This window comes from Lagenorhynchus albirostris, chromosome 18 (genome assembly GCF_949774975.1).
Source record: "Lagenorhynchus albirostris chromosome 18, mLagAlb1.1, whole genome shotgun sequence".
Classification (NCBI taxonomy): Eukaryota; Metazoa; Chordata; class Mammalia; order Artiodactyla; family Delphinidae; genus Lagenorhynchus; species Lagenorhynchus albirostris.
The window spans coordinates 45,293,684-45,312,645 of record NC_083112.1 but is presented as its reverse complement, the minus strand read 5'-3'; positions in this window follow the sequence as shown (position 1 = coordinate 45,312,645).

Here is an 18,962-nt window from a genome sequence, read left to right as displayed (position 1 = left end):
AATAACACACAAGGGAATCCCCATAAGGTTAACAGCTGATGTTTCAGCAGAAACTCTGCAAGCCAGAAGGGACTGGGGGGACATATTTAAAGTGATGAAGGAGAAAAACCTGCAACCAAGATTACTCTACCCAGCAAGGATCTCATTCAGATTTGATGGAGAAATTAAAACCTTTACAGAGAAGCAAAAGCTGATAGAGTTCAGCACCACCAACCAGCTTTACAACAAATGCTAAAGGAACTTCTCTGACAAGAAACACAAGAGATGGAAAAGACCTATAATAACGAACCCAAAACAATTTAGAAAATGGGAATAGGAACATACATATCGATAATTATCTTAAATGTAAATGGACTAAATGCTCCCACCAAAAGACACAGATTGGCTGAATGGATACAAAAACAAGACCCTTATATATGCTGTCTACAAGAGACCCACTTCAGACCGAGGGACACATACAGACGGAAAGTAAGGGGATGGAAAAAGATATTCCATGCAAATGGAAACCAAAAGAAAGCTGGAGTAGCAATTCTCATATCAGATAAAATAGACTTTAAAATAAGGACTATTAAAGAGACAAAGAAGGACATTACATAATGATGAACGGATCAATCCAAGAAGAAGATATAACAATTGTAAATATTTATGCACCCAACATAGGAGCACCTCAATACATAAGGCAAATACTAACAGCCATAAAAGGGGAAATCGACAGTAACACATTCATAGTAGGGGACTTTAACACTCCACTTTCACCAATGGAGAGATCATCCAAAATGAAAATGAATAAGGAAACACAAGCTTTAAATGATACATTAAACAAGATGGACTTAATTGATATTTATAGGACACTCCATCCAAAAACAACAGAATACACATTTTTCTCAAGTGTTCATGGAAGATTCTCCAGGATAGATCATATCTTGGGTCACAAATCAAGCCTTGGTAAATTTAAGAAAATTGAAATTGTATCAAGTATCTTTTCCGACCACAACGCCATGAGACTAGATATCAATTACAGGAAAAGATCTGTAAAAAATACAAACACATGGAGGCTAAACAATACACTACTTAATAATGAAGTGATCATTGAAGAAATCAAAGAGGAAATAAAAAAATACCTAGAAACAAATGACAATGGAGACACAACGACCCAAAACCTATGGGATGCAGCAAAAGCAGTTCTAAGGGGGAAGTTTATAGCAATACAAGCCCACCTTAAGAAGCAGGAAACATCTCAAATAAACAACATAACCTTGCTCCTCACGCAATTAGAGAAAGAGGAACAAAAAAACCCCAAAGCTAGCAGAAGGAAAGAAATCATAAAAATCTGATCAGAAATAAATGAAAACGAAATGAAGGAAACAATAGCAAAGATCAATAAAACTAAAAGGTGGTTCTTTGAGAAGATAAACAAAATAGATAAACCACTAGCCAGACTCATCAAGGAAAAAAGGGAGAAGACTCAAATCAATAGAATTAGAAATGAAAAAGGAGAAGTAACAACTGATACTGCAGAAATACAAAAGATCATGAGAGATTACTACAAGCAACTATATGCCAATAAAATGGACAATCTGGAAGAAATGGACGAATTCTTAGAAATGCATAACCTGCCAAACTGAATCAGGAAGAAATAGAAAATATGAACAGACCAATCAGAAGCACTGAAATTGAAACTGTGATTAAAAATCTTCTGACAAACAAAAGCCCAGGACCAGATGGCTTCATGGGTGTATTCTATCAAACATTTAGAGAAGAGCTAACATCTATCTTTCTCGAACTCTTCCAAAATGTAGCAGAGGGAGGATCACTCCCAAATTCCTTCTACGAGGCCACCATCACCTTGATACCAAAACCAGACAAGGATGTCACAAAGAAAGAAAACTACAGGCCAATCACTGATGAAAATAGATGCAAAAATCCTCAACAAAATACTAGCAAACAGAATCCAACAGCACATTAAAAGGATCATACACCATGATCAAGTGGGGTTTATTCCAGGAATGCAAGGATTCTTCAATATACGCAAATCTATCAATGTGATAAACCATATTAACAAATTGAAGGAGAAAAACCATATGATCATCTCAATAGATGTAGAGAAAGCTTTTGACAAAATTCAACACCATTTATGATAAAAACCCTGCAGAAAATAAGCATAGAGAGTACTTTCCTCAACATAATAAAGGCCATAGATGACAAGCCCACAGCCAACATCATCCTCAATGGTGAAAAACTGAAAGCATTTCCACTAAGATCAGGAACAAGACAAGGTTGCCCACTCTCACCACTCTTATTCAACATAGTTTTGGAAGTTTTAGCCACAGCAATCAGAGAAGAAAAGGAAATAAAAGGAATCCAAATCGGAAAAGAAGAAGTAAAGCTGTCACTGTTTTGCAGATGACATGATACTATACATAGAGATTCCTAAAGATGCTATCAGAAAACTACTAGAGCTAATCAATGAATTTGGTGAAGTAGCAGGATACAAAATTAATGCACAGAAATCTCTGGCATTCCTATATACTAATGATGAAAAATCTGAAATTGAAATCAAGAAAACACTCCCATTTACCATTGCAACAAAAAAATAAAATATCTAGGAATAAACCTACCTAAGGAGACAAAAGACCTGTATGTAGAAAATTATAAGACACTGATGCAAGAAATTAAAGATGATAGAAATAGATGGAGAGATATGCCATGTTCTTGGATTGGAAGAATCAACATTGTGAAAATGACTCTACTACCGAAAGCAATCTATAGATTCAATGCAATCCCTATCAAACTACCACTGGCATTTTTCACAGAACTAGAACAAAAAATTTCGCAATTTGTATGGAAACACAAAAGACCCCGAATAGCCAAAGCAATCTTGAGAATAGAAAAAGGAGCTGGAGGAATCAGGCTCCCTGACTTCAGACTATACTACAAAGCTACAGTAGTCAAGCCAGTATGGTACTGGCACAAAAACAGAAAGATAGATCAATGGAACAGGATAGAAAGCCCAGAGATAAACCCATGCACATATGGACAACTTATCTTTGATAAAGGTGGCAGGAATATACAGTGGAGAAAGGACAGCCTCTTCAATAAGTGGTGCTGGGAAAACTGGACAGATACATGTAAAAGTATGAGGATAGATCAGTCCCTAACACCATACACAAAAATAAAATGCATTAAAGACCTAAATATAAGGCCAGAAACTATGAAACTCTTAGAGGAAAACATAGGCAGAACACTCTGTGACATAAATCACAGCAAGATCCTTTCAACCCACCTCCTAGAGTAATGGAAATAAAAACAAAAATAAACAAATGGGACCTAATGAAACTTCAAAGCTTTTGCACAGCAAAGGAAACCATAAACAAGACCAAAAGACAACCCTCAGAATGGGAGACGATATTTGCAAATGAAGCAACTGACAAAGGATTAATCTCCAACATTTACAGCAGCTCATGCAGCTCAATAACAACAACAAAAAAAACCCAATCCAAAAATAGGCAGAAGACCTAAATAGACATTTCTCCAAAGAAGATATACAGACTGACAGCAAACACATGAAAGAATGCTCAACATCATTAATCATTAGAGAAATGCAAATCAAAACTACAATGAGATATCATCTCACACCAGTCAGAATGGCCATCATCAAAAAATCTAGAAACAATAAAAGCTGGAGAGCGTGTGGAGAAAAGGGAACACTCTTGCACTGCTGGTGGGAATGTGAATTGGTTCAGCCACTATGGAGAACAGTATGGAGGTTCCTTAAAAAACTACAAATAGAATTACCATATGACCCAGCAATCCCACTACTGGGCATATACCCTGAGAAAACCAAAATTCAAAAGGAGTCATGTACCAAAATGTTCATTGCAGCTCTATTTACAATAGCCCGGAGATGGAAACAACCTAAGTGCCCATCATTGGATGAATGGATAAAGAAGATGTGGCACATATATACAACGGAATATTCCTCAGCCATAAAAAGAAATGAAATTGAGCTATTTGTAATGAGGTGGATAGACCTAGAGTCTGTCATACAGAGTGAAGTAAGTCAGAAAGAAAAAGACAAATACCGTATGCTAACACATATATATGGAATTTAAGAAGAAAAAAAAATGTCATGAAGAACCTAGGGGTAAGACAGGAATAAAGACACAGACCTACTGGAGAACAGACTTGAGGATATGGGGAGGGGGAAGGGTGAGCTGTGACAGGGCGAGAGAGAGTTATGGACATATACACACTAACAAACGTAAGGTAGATAGCTAGTGGGAAGCAGCCGCATGGTACAGGGATATCTGCTCGGTGCTTTGTGACCGCCTGGAGGGGTGGGATAAGGAGGGTGGGAGGGAGGGAGACGCAAGAGGGAAGAGATATGGGAACATATGTATATGTATAACTGATTCACTTTGTTATAAAGCAGAAACTAACACACCATTGTAAAGCAATTATACCCCAATAAAGATGTTAAAAAAAAAAGTTAACTCCCTTTTTTGCACAAACCTCAGTTAAACTACTCCACAAAGATTGTCTTACAGTGAAAGTAGTTAAATAACTTATAACTCTGGCCTTGGTTACTATTACTTACTTAGTTTGCATGTAACATTTTCATTACAGAATTATTAACGTGAAAAGAGGACCCAATACCTGGATCCATTAAGAGAGGCACCTACCCCATCCAGTCCAATCAAGTCCCTGAATACACATGATTGAATTCCAACCGTGTTCTTAACCTATTTCACTCTTTTGATTGAAGGAAGATAAGCATTAACCACCTTCCTCTTTCATAATTAGTCTCTTTCTCTTGATATTTCTTTTAAATTGTCTGATTGTAAATATCCTGTTTCTGTTAAATGCACAAATTATTGCTCCAATATAGTATATTTGTTTATGATAACTGCAAACAGCAGTCTCCCTAATACATATCTTTAAGAATTTTTTTTCTCTTTATAGAAAGAAGTCCACCTTTTCATTTTTCTATATCCTCACCAGCTGATCATAAGTTTTATAAAATACTTTGCCACATAACTCATTCTGTTTAATTTCATCCATGAAAACCAGTTTCGAACTTCAGTTAACTTTCAAAGTAACAGCTGCACTGTTTCTTTTATCTGGCAAAAGTAACAAGATAATTGGTTTTATATAAACGTTGATCAAAAAAGATGATTTAGAAAAGGTTACACCAAAACAGAATCTCATTTCCCAACTCGCTAACAAATTCCAATGTGCATGTTTTTTATTTTTCAAGAAATAAAGTTTAATTGTCTTTTTATATTGATTTATCATAAACTTCCCTAAATATTATTAAATTGATGATTCTCTCACTGAAAATGTATCCATAAATGAAGAGAAAAATATATTTAAACCTGGTCTCTTTTGGACTTACGTTCTAAGTAAAAAAACAAGAGATCTTAGGATCTGTAGTGTGCATAAAGCTGCAAGACTCTTCTGTCATTGTGAAAGCATACATGTAAATTTCCACATGCATAACCTGGTGTAAAATATCTTTTCGTTGGGCATTAGAGATAATAGAAGGCCAGTGGGGTGAAAATTAGCTCTGATTTTCACTGGACCATTCCGCATCACCTGGTTTCACCAGCTGTGACTTACATGTGGTAAAAAGTGCCTGAAGGAGCAGATGCAAGGATGTTCATGTCCTGAGCATGTAGTCCTGTTGGTATCAAAGCAGCTCACTGGAGGATACTTCAACCCCCAAAGACTATTTGACCACATTTCCAGAGCTTTCTGATATAAAAGACTTTAAGAAATAAAAGGTAATATACTAAAGCTTTCATCCCTATCCCCTTGGACTCCATTATAATCACCTTCTGAGAAAGCACACCTCATTACAAAACCAAATTGCTTGCCTCCCAAGAGCTACTTTTAAGTCTGGGTGGATTTTACTTATCCTCCAAACAACCAAAAATAATCAAGATGATTGTCTTAGTTTGACAATGTCTGATGGCTTTTGCATAATAAAGTCAGAAAGGTTTTCTTTGTTTATTTTTTAAAGAAAATTCCGTCTGATAAATGAAGACTCTGTATAATTGATGCATATTAAGAATAACGTTATTAATTCACAGCATATGAATACTTATAAAGAGTTGTATTAAAAAAGCAGTTTCAGTTTATCTGAATTTAGGGAACTTAGTCACATCACTTAGAAATTATTCATAAGTGTCTAATCTTATATTATTTCTATATTATTTAATCTACCTTCTGTCCTTGAAATATTTTCCCTTGGTATATGTTTGTCTAAAATGTCTAAAATGCAATAGCATAATCATTAATACAGCTTATATAAAAGCCTTATTTTTTAAGGCAATAAATCAAGTAGTATTCAAAACGTTTCTTTCTAAATAAAAGGTATTATCAGGTGCCAAGGAGAATCTCAAACAAACTTTTGGGAAAGAGCAAGCAGAAAGTGTGACCATAAATTTAATGTACCCTTCAGTTCAACATGACGTGATCACATGAGTCACTGCTTCTCTATATTCTTGTGTGGCATTGCTTTTGTTAGTCTTGAGTTGCCCTCACTGTCTTTGGAACCGTAGACAACTAATAAGACCCACATTATCAAGAAACTTAAAGATGAAGTGCTGCTATATTTCTCAATTCAGACATGCTGGAAATATTTGGAGGAGCCAGCGTGGTAAGTATATTTGCACGATTACGTGAAGAATCTCCTAAGATGAAATTTACTATAAACGATGGTGGGGGTGGAGGAAGGAGAGAGACAGACGAGAAAGAAAGAAGTGGGGGGGAAATCAACTGATTGATGGTTGGCAGGAGCTATCCTGTGCATTGTAGGATGTTTAGCAGCAGGATATTTACCGCTAGATATCAATTCCACTCCCTGCCTTCCCCCCTACCCCCAGTTATGACAACCAAAAATGCCTCTAGACATTGCTAGTTGTACCCTGGGGTAAACTCATCACTGGTTGAGTACCGCTGATATAAAGGAAGGAGTGTTTTGAGCATAACCTTGCATTGTATTACTCAGTCATTTGGATTGGCCTGCTCTGTACCCCGATCAATCCAACCAGGATCAATTGTGCAAAGGATGAACTCCATAGAACCTATTAGGAATATTGGTAGACCTGATGGCTACAGCTGGGTGAAGGAGTTTATCAGAACTACACTCAAAGATATATCATGTGAGCCAGCTTCTGGGAACTTTCTGAAAAAATAAATACACACAAACACGAGTGTTAACCTCTCTTTTTATTCTAGTCTCATGAAATGACTGTACAGAATTTTTAAACCCAGAGAGGACTGAATGACAACACAGGCCTTATTGAACCATGAACCCCTGGTCCCAGAGGGTTATCTCGTGACCAGAGGCATTGGCATCACCTGGAAATTTGTTACAAATGTAAATTCTCATGCATGACCCCAGACTTACTGAATCACTCTTTGTTCCATAATTTTCTAAGAATATTTTTCATGAACAGGTTTTGAATTTTATCAAATTACTTTTCTGCCTCTTTGGAGATGAGCATTAAGATTTTCTTTTTAATCAGTTTATGTGCCTGATTTAAAAATACATTTTTTATGATAAAAAATATTTGTGTGCCTGGAATAAATTCAACTGGGAAAAAGATATATTATTCCTTTTATATATTGTTGGGTTTGTGTGGCTAATATTTAATATATGACTAAGCATCTATATTTGTGAGTGAAATTAGATTGTAGGTTTTCTTTCTTATGCTGTCCTCACCTGGTTATGGTTTCAAGTTTGTACTAGCCTCATGAAACTAGTTGGGGAATACTACCTCTCTTTTCTATAGGATTCTATGAAATGTTTCTATAGGATTCTAATTCTCTCCTTTTGAGTGTTTGACAGTACTCATCTGTAAAGCTATGTGGGTCCAACATTTTCTCTGTTGAAAAATTTTTAAATATCAATTGAAATTGTCCACAGTTATAACATTATTTAGGACTTAGTTTTTTCTTGAATCATGCTTGTTAATGTGTATTTTTCTAGTACTTTCTTTTTCCATCTAAAATTTTCACTATATTGGCTTAAAGTTATTCAAAATATTTTTTTTTATCCTTTTAATTCCTTGTTGGTCAAGCTGTGTTCTGCAGCGTTAGCATCACCTGAGAGTGTTACAGAAATGCACATCCTCAGGTCCCACCCCAGATCTACTTAACGATGTCCCTGTTGCAGGTAGAATTGTGTCCCCTAAATTAACATATTGAAGTCTTAATCCTCAATACCCCAGAATACTACAGTAATTGGAGATAGGGCCTTTGTAGAGGTAATTAGGTTAAATGAGGTCATACAAGTGGGCTCTAATTAAATATAGGCAGGGGCCTTATAAGGAGAAGTAGAGACATGGGGCTTGCCTGAGCACAGAGAGAGCCCATGTGAGGACACAGGGGAAGGTGGCTGTCCACAAGCCAAGGAGAGAGGCCTCAGGAGGAATCAAAGCTGCCAGTGCCTTGATGTTGGATGTTTAGCTTCCAGAGATGTGAGAAAACAAATTTCTGTTGTTTAAGCCTCCCAGTCTGTGATATTTTGTCATGACAGCCCTAGCACACTAATATCACCCTCAAGTTATTTATAAGCACATTCAGTTTTGAGAAGCATTGTTTAGTCTCTTCTGATCTACACTCATTCTCCCTTTCATTATGAATATTGCTTGCTTGTGCCTTGGTTCTATTTTCTTCTTGATCAGTATTTCCAGAAGTTTATCCATTTCATTAGACTTTTTAAACAACTGACTTTTGACTCTCTTGACCCTCAATATTGTATCTTTGTGTATTATTTTATTAGTTTCTTCTATTATCTTTATTACTATTTTATTACTTTGTATGAATCTATTCCATTTTTCTTAGAATTTTTAAGGTGAACGTAACTGACACATACAATGGGGCATACTATAAGTATCAAACTAGATAGACATGTTGGGTTTTGACTAGACATATTGATAATATGAAGTTATTAGTTTAATTATCCATATGTCTTAGAAATTTTGAGACTTCTTAGATTAGCCAAAATTTGAAAAGACTTCGCTCTCCTCATTTTAGCAAATTCTCAGTGCACTGCGTACTTTGTCAGTGGATTCTTTGTGACATGGGTGTGGGATGTTTGGGGTGCTTCAGCTGCAAAGAGATGAGGTATAATGGTTTCAGAAGTGTTACAGCCATACAGTGGGAAGACTGAAGTTTGTTCAAGCATCAGTAAGGATCTAATTCTTCTTCTCAAAGGGAGTAAGGCATAACTTTTCCATACTGTACATCGATATTTCACAGATAATCAACAAATCCTGCTGATTTTTCTTTGATATTTTCCTATACCTTTTAAAATCTTAGTCCAAAACACTATTATCCCTCAGAAGAACTACCATAATATCATCCTACGTGGACTTGGATCACTTCAAATTAGTCTTCACACAAAAGTCAGTATTCATTGATGAATATGTCATATTACTGTTTAAAAAAAAGTTTAATAAATTGCTGTTGTTTGTAGGATAGCAACCAAGTTTCTCATCATGTTGCATAGGACTCTTTGATGTCATTCTTTCAGCCTTTCCAGGCTTGTCTCTTAACACTATTTCTTTTTTGTGAGGATTCTACATTTTTAGCATGTTAGTTTCATTAATCTCCCCTGAAGGGTTTCATGCATGCTGACTTCTGGATCAACCTCTAGCATACCTTCTCCCTGTGAATTATTCCTAACCCTTCATGGCTCTACCTAAATATCAGGGCCCTGAATCCAGAGATTATATCCAATTCCTCAGCTATAAGCTCCCAATGGCATCATGGCAGTTCTCACAATGGCAATTCAGTAATTAACTGTGCATTTAGGTATTTAAAGTCTTGTCATGTTGCAATCATATAATCTTCATAGGCAGATAGGAGCCTTGTCTCATTCATCACCCCAGTGTTTCAAAGTAAGTGAAAGTAAGTAGAGACTAATTTAAAGCAAGTGTAATAAAAATTTTCAGTACACTTCTTGTGCAACCAAGTGTAGTAATACAAATTAAGTTATATTTTTCAAAATTATAATGAAATTTATAAAGGATAATAAAACTGTTTATAACACTGATAATAATGGTTATGTATTTCTGTTTTCTTCAGATAAATACCCAGAAGTGCAATTGCTGGGTCATATGGCAGTTCTATTTTTAAATTTTGAGAAACCTCCACACTGTCTTCCACAGGGCTGTGCCAATTTACAGGTCAATCAATACTGCATGAAGCTTCCCTTTTCTCCACATCCTCAACAACACTTGTTATTTGTTGTCTTTTGGATGATAACTACTCTGATAGGTGTGAGGTAGTATCTCACTATGGTATTGATTTGTTTCTTCCTGATGATTACTGCATCTTTTCATGTATCTGTTGGCCATGTGTAAGTTTTCTTCAGAAAAACATCTATTTAGGTCCTCTGCCCATTTTTAAATTGGGGTTGTTTTTTCGATGTTGAGTTGTATGCATTATTTGTATATTTTGGATATTAACCCCTTAACATATATATTGTTTGCGAATATCTTCTGCCAGTTAGTAGGCTGCTCTTTCATTTTGCTGAATAGTTTCCTTCTCTGTGCATTTTAGTTTGATGCTGTCCCATTTGTTTATTTTTCCTTTTTTTCATTTGCTTGAGGAGACCTATTCAAAAGAAATATTGCTAGACTGATGTCAAAGAGCATACTGCCTATATTTTCTTCTAGGAGCTTTATGGTTTCAGGCCTTAACATTTAAGTCTTTAATCCATTTTGAGTTTATTTTTGTGTATGATTTGAGAAAGTAGTCTAGTTTGATTCTTTTGAATACAGCAGTCCAATTTTCCCAGCACCATTTATTGAAGAGACTATCTTTCCCCCTTTGTATATTCTTGCCTCCTTTGTCATAGATCAATTGACTATATGTGGATGGATTTATTTCTGGGCTTTTTATTCTGTTCCATTTATCTATGTGTCTCTTTTTGTGCTGTACCACATTTTTTTTTGATTACTGTAGCTTTGCAGTATAGTTTGATATCAAGAAGCATGCTACTTTCAGCTCTATTCTTTCTCAAGATGGTTTTGACTATTTGGGGTCTTTTGTGTTTCCATACAAATTTTACAATTGTTTGTCCTAGTTCTGTGAAAAATGCCATTGGTATTTTGATAGGGCTTGTGTTGAATCTGTAGATTGCTTTGGGCAGTGTGGTCATTTTAACAATGTTAATTCTAATCCATGAGCACTGCATATCCTTCCATCTGTTGTGTTCTTTAATTTCTTTCATCAATGTCTTACAATTTTCTGAGTACAAGTCTTTTACCTCCATGGTCAGATTTATTCCTAGCTATTTTATTCTTTTTGATGCAATTATAAATGATATTGTTTTCTTAAGTTCTCTTTCTGGTAGTATACAGAAATTCTGTATATTAATTTTGTGTTCTGTAACTAGTGAATTCATTTATTTGTTCTAATGTTTTTTTGGTGGAGTCCAGGATTTTCTATGCATAGTATCATGTCTTCTGCAAACACTGACAGTTTTACTTCTTCCTTTCAAACTTGGATTTTTAAAATTTCTTTTTCTTGTCTGATTGCTGTGGCTAGGACTTCTAATATTATCTTGAATAAAAGTGATGGGAGTGGGCATTCTTATTTCATTCCTAATCTTAAAGGAAATACTTTCAGCTTTTTTGCCATTGAGAATAATGTTGGCTCTAGGTTTGTCACATATGGACTTTATTATGTTGAGGTATGTTCCCTTCATATGAACCTTGTCAAGAGTTTTTATCATAAATGACTGTTAAATTTTGTCAAAAGCTTTTCTGCATCTATTGAGATAATCATATGATTTTTATTCTTCAATTTGTTAATGTTGTGTATCACATTGATTTATTTTATGGATATTGAAACCTCTTTGCACCCCTGGATAAATCCCACTTGATCATGGTATATGATCCTTTTGAGTGTTGTTAAATTTGACTTGCAAACCCTTTGGTGGTTTTAATTAAGCATTTTACATGATTCCATTTTCTCTCCTTTCTTAGCCTATCAGCTATAGTTTTCTTTTGCTTTTTAGGTGATTGCCCTAGAGTTGCAATATATATTTACAGTTAATCGAAGTTCACATTCAATTAACACTATATTGCTTTACAGGTAGTCCATGTACCTTATGATAACAAAATAATTCTAATTTCTCCTTCCTATTCCTTTTATCATTGCTGTGATTTGTTTCACTTATACATAAGCATACATAATCGAATACATATTTGCTATTACTATTTTGAACAAGCTATTATCTGTTAGATCAATTGAAAATAAGAAAAATGAAAGTTTTTATTTTACTTTTACTTAGATCCTCTTTGATGTTCTTCCTTACTTTATATAGATCCAAATTTCTGACCTATATAATTTTCCTTCTCTAAAGAACTTATTTTAACATTTCTAGCAATGTGGTCTACTGGTAACATATTCCCTCAACTTTTGTTTGTCTGAGAAAGTGTTTATTTCTTCTTCACTTTTGGAGGATAATTTTGCAGGGCACAGAATTCTAGGTTGGTGGTTTTTTCCCTCAAGACTAAATATTTCACTGTACTCTCTTCTTGCTTGCATGATTTCTCAGGAGAAGTTAGATGTAATTCTTATCTTCACTCCTCTTTAGAGAAGGTGATCCCCCCCCCACACACCTCTACCTTCTTTCAATATTCTTTATTTATCTTTTTTCTACAGTTTTACTTCAAATATTATTGCTTCAAATATTCAAAAATATTATTCCTTCAAATCTTCTTTTTTTTTTTTTAACTCTTTACCTTCTTTCTTCTTTTTATGGCATTCTCATTATTTGAAGTTGTCCCACAGTTTTTGGATATTCTGTTTTGCTTTTTTTTATTTTCCAGTCTTTATCAATTTTGGAAGTTTCTATTGAGATATCCTCAAGCTTAGAGATACTTTCCTGAGTTGTGTCCAGTCTACTAAGGAGCATTCTTCATTTTAGTTAGAGCATTCTTTATCTCTAGAATTTATGTTTCTTTTCTTTCTTAGTATTTCCATCTCTCTGTTTACATTGCCTTTCTATTCTTATATGCTGTAGATTTTATTCATTAGAGCCTATAACATATTAATCACTGTTTTGAATTATCAGTCTGATAATTCCAACATCCCTGTTAGATCTTAGTCTGGTCTGATGCTTGCTCTGTCTCTTCAAACTGTTTCTTTGTCTTTAAGTATGCCTTATAATTTTTTCTTGATAGACAGACATGATCTCCTAGGTAAAAGGAACTACAGTAAACAGACCTTTAGGGGTAAGGTGTAGGTGGGGAATGGGAGCATTCTATAAATCTATGATTAGTTCTCAGTCTTTCAGTGAGAGTTTTCCTCTGGACTCTGAACTTCACCAGTCCTTCTCATTTCATCCCTTCCCCACTTACCTGGGATAAGAAATCTAGAGTGAAATGGAGTTGGGTATTTTTCTTCCCTTAGGTTGATTAGACTCTGAAAAAAACCCCAATAGTATAGGCTCTGGTAAAATACTTCCTCTTGAGGGCAGATCTTATTAAGAAAGACAGAAAGCTGTGACATATTTCAAAATGGTATCTCCCCCACCCCATCCACCAGAAGTAAGAGCATACATTTTTCTGGTATTCACTTTAAGAACTTGGTCAAGCTCCTGAAGGTAATACTCCAAGTGTGTGTTCTCACCATAACTGTGAACCCTGGAGTTTTTACCTCTCAGGCTTGTCTACATTAAGCCTCCAGCAATTCATCAATTACAATTCAGGTTTTCCTACCCAGCACTGTTTTCCACAGAGGTTTCTTCTTATGGGTTTCTGATTCAAAAATTTGTGATTTTCTGTATTCACCTGTTGGTATTTCCAATTTGGGGAGCAGCCATTTTCCCTATGACTTCATTTCTCTGATAGATCTAAGAAGATTTGTTGATTTTTCAGCTTTATACTTGTTCTTAAGTTGGAGTGATGCCACTGTTATTTTTTTTAATGCTTAGATAGCAACTATTTTCTCCTCCCCACTATTCTCCCTTGCAAAGTAGCCTAACTTAATTCAGGAATCCACCTGTCTCAATGTGGCCACATCCTTCAGGAGAGGTGGTCTCATTGAGCTGGAGCTGAATCATATTTGGTCTAGCTGATCATGACATTTATATTCTCCTTGCTTGAAATTGGTTTAGAAATGGATATATTAAAAAATTCTGCTCAAGGAGACAGGAGGGAAGTTTCAGAATTCTCTTTGAAAAGGTTTCTCTTTTTCTACTGTACATTACTCTGTCTGGGTGTGATATCTGGAATTTCAACATCCATCCTGTGAATGTAAGAGGGTTATGATGAGTTTGGCAGATGAGTAATATGGATGATATCACTGAGCTGTTGAATTAATCTAATCGTGGAACCAGCTCTATGAGGTGTTTTTTTTATCAGAAACACTCTCATTTTCTAACTATTTGTAGACAATTTGGAAAACTCTTTGATAAGGTTTTCTGTAATTTGCTCTTGAGAGTAACTAACTTGACCCACAAACCATTGAGTAAACAAAACAATGGGTACATTTAACATCACTTTTTCAGTTATGTCTTTCATTTATCAAATAGAGAGTATTTTCCTCCATAAGATTAAAAAAAATGACGCCTGGAAATAACATCAATTTTTTAAAATTTTGAAGCAATATTTTATATGTAGTAAGAATACATAGTAATTAATAAGGTGGAACCTGAAGTTAAACTTTCTTATTTCCAACACTTAACACACAATGACTTAGACAAGTTATCTAATTTTCTATTTCTCAGTTTTCTCATATGTAAAAGAGTAATAGAAACTACTTCAGGATTACTGTGAAGATTAAAAGAGATAATCTATGTAAAGTTCTTAGCAGGTACCTGAAACATTGTAAGCACTAATAAATGTGAGTTTTTATTATAAATAACATTTTATTTTTCTGAATTACAACATTCTCCACTAATTTTTCTCTGTCTTTCAATGTAATCAAGTTCCTACAAGGGAAATTTACATGGGAATAAAGTTAGTCCCGTTTACTATACCTTATTAGGTATGCTTAAAAACATTCTCAATCTGTATAATTCTACAAGAAAGCAATTAAAATTAGATTTGTTTCAACTAAATCATTTTAGAAATAACTTCAGATTTTAGAAATGAATTTTATTCTAGTTGCACTGTTGATTTTCTATCCTTCAATATAAAACAGCAGAGCAAAAATTTATTGATATTATTCTTTTTTTAAATTATTATTTTGGCCGTGCTGAGCGGCTTGTGGGATGTAGTTCCCCCACCAGGGATTGAACCTCTTGGCCGTGAGAACACGAAGTCCTAATCACTGGACTGCAACAAGGGAATTTCCTATAAGATGTTATTCTTAAGAATAAAATTTATTGTCAAAAACTTAGTTTTCAGTTTAAACCAATTTATAGGTATTGACTATTGGTCATGAGGTCAAGATTCTGATACCTTGTATGCTTTTTTAATTAATTCCTACAAATGAATATGGAAATGAAATATAAGTTCCATCTAAATATCCTTACATAATATGCACCTATTTAGTATTTGACACTGATGTATACTAGTAAGGATGAAAATAAAATTGCCATTTCCAAGATATTAGTCAGTCCCTTTGCTTCCCTTTGTAACAAGGTTTTAAACATGCATTTTCCTGAGACTCTTATTCATTTATTCCTTAGATTTTTTTTTAAAGCTATAGACCCAATGATTGCCTCTGCTAGCCTTTCCTCATTTTATTCTTAATAATGACTCTTTGGGGAGCAATGCTATGGGGAATGAGATTGATCACCCATCACTGCTTCTGATGTGCTGTTTAACCAAGCTGGCGAACCATAGACTGTCATCATAAAGGGTATCAAATCAACAGTGTGTGCCATGCAGCCTATAGTCCTGTGCACTTAACAATAATGAGAATTCTTTTAGTTCATTAGACAGCCCAAGGAACTGCTAAGTAAAATTCAGGACAAAAAAGTTTTATGTGATTCTGGGTAATCTATATCACTAAAGAAGTTGAAAAATAGTGTCCCAAGTATGTGACTTCCTGATTTAGATCTTATGATGTTCAAAGGATTTCCAGCATTTATGTTACATTAGGTAAAGAGGAGTGTTTCAGTTTTGGGCTTAAGTATATGATGATATTTTAAAAGATTCATGATTATCAGTAGCAGTATCTTGTCTCCCAAATCATTCTTCAAAACATGGCAATTTATTGAGCTGTTTTTTTCATTTATTTTAAAATTCATCTTTGGCCCCATGTCATGCTCTGTTCATTTTGGATTTGGGAAATTATTTAGACAGGAAAAAATATATTAAATCCTCATATATTAGTTAATTGTTTTACATATTAACATTTTACTTTCCAGTGAGGCTATCAGATTTTCAAAGAGAACATGCATGGTTTCTGTTTATTTCATATGTTATAGTGGTTATATCATACACAATTTTGTATGTAGAATTTTGTTAGTAGAATTATGATGAACTTCTTACTCTACTTAAGTAGATAGGATTGAACTAAATTTTCTCAAGTACTTTAGATTGGAGTTTACGTTATTTTATGATAAAGCCTATTTGTAATGCAAAGTCAATCACACCTGTTCATACACAACTTGCCACTCATCCTGTTTTCTCTAAGTATACACTGAGTATGATTAAAAAAAATAATAAATAAAACCAACTTCCTAAATAGACATAGCTTAGCAAAACACACCTTTCACTTATTGGAAAAATCTTGTACCAAAACCAAACTTCTGTACAAAGCACATGTTTATTTATATATACAGAAATATCCAAAGGTTAACAATGCCCTAAACATTTCTGAGAATATCTATAATATTGCCAATAGAATAAAGTAATTATTATACATTAATATGGAATGTAATGTGGAGGAATTTTTTTCTAATATTTTTAGAAAAACTAAATGGGGGAATTTTTATAATCTTAAAAATTAAAAATGCATTCTTTATTTGAAACTAAATACAATAATAACATTTTAAAGTAATACGCTAATTCGTTCCATACCTTGCACTTAATTGAACAAAAACAGCTTTTTCATTTTTCTGTACTTCCCTGTCAAAGCTTATCATTTTCTCCTTGACAAAGCATCTGTTTTTACCTTTTCCAAGTGTATTCTGGTTTTGAAGAGAGTGCCTGAAACATAATAGATAATAAAAAAATATTTATAGGAAAATCAATTGAATGAAAAATTACTCCACATGCTATTTTTTTTCTTTTGTGGAAATTTTATAATATATTGGATAAAATTGTCAGCATATTTTACAATAATTTTGCTTTCCTCTTTTCATATTAAATTTATAAAATAGTTTGTGTATAAAAATATGAAAGAAATATAATGGGATAGATAAAAGGTAACGTATTTGAGCTTATTTGCTTGATAAGTGTGTTTAGACATTGATTATGTTAGTGCTTTTGAAGTCTCTACAGGCTGAAACTCCACTAAACTTCATAGGTAGTCTTTTAACTTTATATATGCATTATGTGAGGTAGCTTAATGAAGAAGGAGGGAATATAAGAAAGAATAATATGCACTTTAATAAATCATATATCCTTGTGTTATTTAAATGTTTCTTCAAGGTTGATTGAAACTTTAACCTCCGTCTCAATAAAAAAGAAAAGCTTCAAATTTGCCAGACCTTGAATTTTTACAACACTATGTTGAATTATGCAGTGATCAGTCAATTATTCATCTCCCTCAGCCTGAGATAGCTGTGCTTTGAAAAGCATGCAAAAATGGGGCTACAGAATGTGATGCTGTGTCAACACATTTCACTCAGGATTGCTTACAAGACAAATTTTTGTTTCAACATTGATTCTAGTTTTCTTGATGTTTGCTTCTAATAAGGTACCTGTTACAAATCAATTTCAGTTTGCATGCTTTAGTTTCTGATTCAGGATGATACACTGCCAAAATGATATTACTGCCTTTTCCATAGATTTCTACACCCATATGCGAAATAGAGACCTTTCATATTTCAAGGTAATATTAACATAAGACTTCAAAACGAACCTACTTTTCTGCTAATGGAACAAGCAAGAATGGATGAACTCATTCTAAACTCCAGAACAGATTTATGTGCAATAGTTGGAATTCTTAAAATATTTCATCAATAATATAAATAGAAAGAAGGATGCATAAATACAAGTGTGCTGTCCTCTAACAAATCTATTGACAAAGAAAGGATTCTGTTTGGGAAGCAGAGAAGGAGAGAAATATTACAGCAGTGATCGAGGGCGCTTTGGAATTTGAAGCCTGGGTTGGAATCATGATTCTGTGATTTATCAGCGCTTTCACCTACGGCAAGTAGATTTACCCCTCTGAGCCTCAGATTTCTCATTGCTTTAACACAGAAAACCACACTTAGTTCACAGGACAGTTAGAAAGAAAGTTAGAGTGTATGTTGAATATTTAAAACACAATGTTTGGTCCCAGGTGAGTGCTCAAAAACTTATACCTATTTTAATTAACTGGTGGCTGGAGTTGAGAAGGGAGACTCACAGATATGTTTAGACTTCAGGACACACATTTTCTAAAACTGGTAAATATGATAAAATACTCTGTTTTGATTAATAAATGAAAGTATCCACAGTATTCTGTCCAAAAATCTGTTAGCATGTTTACATTTAATGAGAGGTATGTGGAGCTGGAAAAGGTATCTTGTATTAGTTACTTGTTGTGACTATCTATAATGTCAGCTTTGGCTGTATCATATTCCCTTCCAATGAAGTTATCTTGCTAGGCTTTTATAGGATCTTTCCAGCACAACTGGAACATGCAGAGACCCAATATAAATTATGAAATTCAAATCTCATTTGATTTCCTGTTGAAAGTGAGTGTGCCCAGACAGCCCAAAGTTGACAGTAAAATCACCCCACTAGTTCAAGGAAAGCTGCCTGAGTAGAATTGAAAATCTTGGACCTAGTCAATCCAAATACACTCTGTGCATAGTTTTAGTTTTAACATTA